The sequence below is a fragment of the Marmota marmota genome, unplaced genomic scaffold, assembly GCF_001458135.2.
Source record: "Marmota marmota marmota unplaced genomic scaffold, marMar, whole genome shotgun sequence".
Lineage (NCBI taxonomy): Eukaryota > Metazoa > Chordata > Mammalia > Rodentia > Sciuridae > Marmota > Marmota marmota.
Genome location: NW_026000000.1, coordinates 4629984 through 4632922, shown reverse-complemented (window position 1 = coordinate 4632922; position 2939 = coordinate 4629984). Strand labels below are relative to the sequence as shown.

Below are 2939 nucleotides of genomic sequence, written 5' to 3'. Positions count from 1 at the left end.
GGGGAGGAAGGGAGGGAAGGGAGGGAGGGAGAGAGAGAGAGGGAGGGGAGGAAGGGAGGGAGAGAAGGAAAAGAAAAAGAAAGGAATGCAGCCCATGCACACTTTCATTCCAGCCTAGAGACACCTGCATGAGCTGAGCTTCCTGAATTACCAAACTGTTATAACAAAGTTGTGCTGCTTTAAGCAAAAAGAAGAAGGAAAAGCAGTCAGAACCCAATATCCTCTCTCCCATCAGTTAGAGCCACATAAACCATCCTAATCCTGTAACAGATGGCAGTTTACTCTGGAGAAAAGGGCACAGAAAGACTTCACATTCAGGGACTCCAGAAAAAGCTGAACAGGCTTTTAGATCTACCCATTACAGGTGTGGATGGTGAGACCGTGGCTTTCCCTGCTTGGTTCCCCCAAATCCTCTCAGGCAGGCTTAATCCCCACAAAAAGGTAAACAGAGGAATGTTTTTTGGAGAAAGTAAAATATCCAAGGGGGAAAAAATGTCCAGATTCTGATGAATAGGAGTCACCCACTAATAAACAAGTCCCTGCCCAAGAACTACAGGGAAGCCCTCCAGGTAACGAAGTTTCCAGTCTATTTTCTATTGTCTCCTTCTTAAATATGAACAGAAAACTCAATTCTCACCATTTATTTCAGAAAAAAATCTTTGACATTAAAGGCAGGGATCAAACAACCAGATAAAAAAGGGGGACATACAGAAAAATTTTGCAGAGAAAACCAGCAAAATAATACAATTCATATTCTCAAAGGAAAGGAGAAAACATGTAAACTATAAAACAAAAACTCTAAATTCTACTTTTTAAAAGGAAATATTCAGAGGCCCTCAAAAATTAAATTCAAAATTACAAGCATGCTAGCTGAAATTAAAAACTCAATAGATACCAAGAAAACCTCTCAGAAAGTAGAATAACACAGAGAGATGGAAAATAACAAAGAAAAAGACAAAAGAAAATTAAAGGATCAATCAATACATTAGTCTAAAATTTAACAGAAATCAATAAATGGCACTTAAAACATGCTATGTTGTTTAGAAATAGGTAAGTGACTATCAAAAATACTAAACTCTAATAATTAAGATTCCAGTGTCAAATATGTATATCAAAAAATTGAAAGAAAATTATTCTAGGGTAGGAAAGCATTAGTTACGATATTTTATTTTGTAAAAAAAACACATGATTGTTTAATATACATATATAATTAATTAAATGGCAGAAATATATGCTTGACCATTTCAGTTTTATCCCCCACTTATTTCTCATATTTTCAAATTGGTCACAAACAACGGTTTGTTTAGATCTTCTCAATGTAAATATACAGATAATATTAAACTATGCATAAAAGATACATAAAGAAGTCTAAAACTCCATTTACCTGAATCACGTTGTTACTTTTCTTCATCAGACTTCCTTATGATCTAGGAGGAAATTAAATATATTAAAGTTCATTCTTCATATAATGAACTGCTCATAAGAAAAAAAACCCAGTCAAGATAATTACTATTCACTTCTTATTATCCATCCATAGGGAGAAAATGTCCTTACCCACTTCCCAGCTTACTTTTGGCTGTCATGAAATTCAGAGTAACCTGCAATTAGGCAAAACCAAGCAGAAGCAGGAATGTAAATCCAACACCAATAAAACATCATACACCAAGTGCATCCAATAGGACAGTGTGAATTTTTAAATCATGTGCCTTCATAAATTAACCCTTCTCTATTTAGGCAAATAAGCACTAATATACTATAAGGAGAACAATAAACTAGGAAGCATATTATTCAAACTATAAGAATTACAACTCTGGGGGCTGGGGTTGTGGCTCAGTGGTAGAGTGCTCGCCTAGCATGCATGAGGCACTGAGTTGGATCCTCAGTACCACATAAAAAAATAAAATAAAGATACTGTATCCACCTAAAATTTAAAAATAAATACTTAAATTTAAAAAAAAAAAAAAAAAAAAAAGAATTACGACTCTGGCCAAGAGCAGTGGCACATGCTTGTAATCCCAGCAGCTCTGGAGGCTGAAGGAAGAGGATTACAAGTTCAAGGCCAGGCTCAGCAACTTAGCGAGCCCTAAGCAATGTAGCAAACCCTGTCTCAAAAAATAAAAAGGGCTAGGGATGTAGCTGAGTGGTAAAGCACATCTGGGTTCAATTCCAAATACCCAAAAAAGAACTACAACTCTGAAATAGAAAGGGGTAACAAAATGTTTAAATTTTCATTTCTACAAAAATGCAATCAATAGCAAGCTAAGTGGAACAACTCAGACCGTGTCCACAGGTGTATGGTCGAAAAATTTATACACAGACTTCAATCCTTCAATCACACTAAAGGATTAAAACTGCTTCTTCATTTCATTTCATGAAAGACTTTCACATGTGAATTACAGTACTATATAAAAGGGAAAAGATACCTTTTTAATAAACATTTTTATTAGATTACATTCATAAAGAAAATCCAAAATTCTGCTAAAGTGAACTGTTGTGGTTTGGATGTGAGGTCTCCCCCAAAAGCTGACATGTGAGACAATGCAAGAAGGTTCAGAGGAGAAATCATTGGGTTGTGAGAGTCTTAACCTAATCAGTGAATTAATCTCTTGATAGGGATGAACTGGGTGGTAACTGAAGTCACAGGGTGTGGTTGGAGGAAGTGGTTCTTTGGGGGCATATATTTCTATCTGGCAAGTGGCAACCTCTCCCTCTGCTTCCTGATCATCACATGGGCTGCTTCCCTCTGGCACACTTCCACCATGATGTTCTGCCTCACCCCAAGCACAGAGGAATGGAGCCTGCTGTCTGTGGACTGAGACCTCTGAAACCATGAGTCCTTAAATAAACTTTTCTTCCTCTACAATTGTTCTGGTTGGATCCTTTTAGTCACAGCAGCAAAAAAAAAAAAAAAAAAAAAAAAAAAAAAAAAAAAAAAAAAC

General features: G+C 36.2%; 1 protein-coding gene across 12 annotated transcripts in view; it reads right to left on the bottom strand.

Annotated features, from left to right (window-relative positions):
- Sgms1 (sphingomyelin synthase 1) overlaps positions 1 to 2939 on the bottom strand; it is a 289949-nt gene that overhangs the window by 135441 nt on the left and 151569 nt on the right. For 11 of the 12 annotated variants that reach the window (XM_048807437.1, XM_048807436.1, XM_048807435.1 and 8 more), the window contains one exon: positions 1385 to 1427. The exons of the other annotated variant lie outside the window; for it this stretch is intronic. The gene's annotated coding sequence lies outside the window, so the exon portion shown is untranslated. The remainder of the gene's footprint in view (positions 1 to 1384; positions 1428 to 2939) is intronic. 12 annotated transcript variants of the gene reach the window in all.